Below are 735 nucleotides of genomic sequence, written 5' to 3'. Positions count from 1 at the left end.
AGAGGCAGAAGCAGGAATTTCTTGCTGCTATTTGATAATTACCTCGCTGAAAGAACACTGCAAGTAGTCATCGATGGCTAGTCACCCCAGAAGTATCCAGTAAAGGTATCAGTACCACAAGTATTTGTACTTGCCTCAACATTATGGAACATCTATACTGATGCTGTTTAGGGAAGTCCTGATATTTCAGCGTATGCTGATGACTGTATCCTCTCTATTTCATACCAACGCTGTAAGCACTTTACGAATGGAGATCGCAATAGCAAGAAGATTTGCCGCTAACAAGACCCAAGCAATGGTCATATCACGCTCTCCAGCCTCATCAGGCGTCATGAAAGACTAGATGTTAATGAATAAGATCGCCCCTCCACTTGAGGATTTTATCTCAGTCGTCGGTGTAGACATAGATAATGGATGAAAATTTAACCGACACGTCAGCAGAATCTGTTAAACAGCTTCTCTGGAGGTGAAAGCACTCTTGAATAATCAGGGATTTCCAACGCTGTACAAGTCCAAGACCAAACCACACCTAGATCATGCTTTAATGGCCAAGTCTTTTATTGCACCCACCAGGCTGGTCAAAATAGATAAGCGGCCTTTCAGTCACATCGGCTCTCTGGAACATCGGGGCTGTAACAGTGCTTCACAGGGCTTTGATACAAGTGTCTCATTTATTCAACCTCCTTTTCCCCCAGCACGGTAGAGAGAGAAGTACGAGGGCGGTACACTAATCGC

Source organism: Penaeus monodon, chromosome 27 (genome assembly GCF_015228065.2).
Source record: "Penaeus monodon isolate SGIC_2016 chromosome 27, NSTDA_Pmon_1, whole genome shotgun sequence".
Lineage (NCBI taxonomy): Eukaryota > Metazoa > Arthropoda > Malacostraca > Decapoda > Penaeidae > Penaeus > Penaeus monodon.
Note: the sequence above shows the minus strand (reverse complement) of the source record.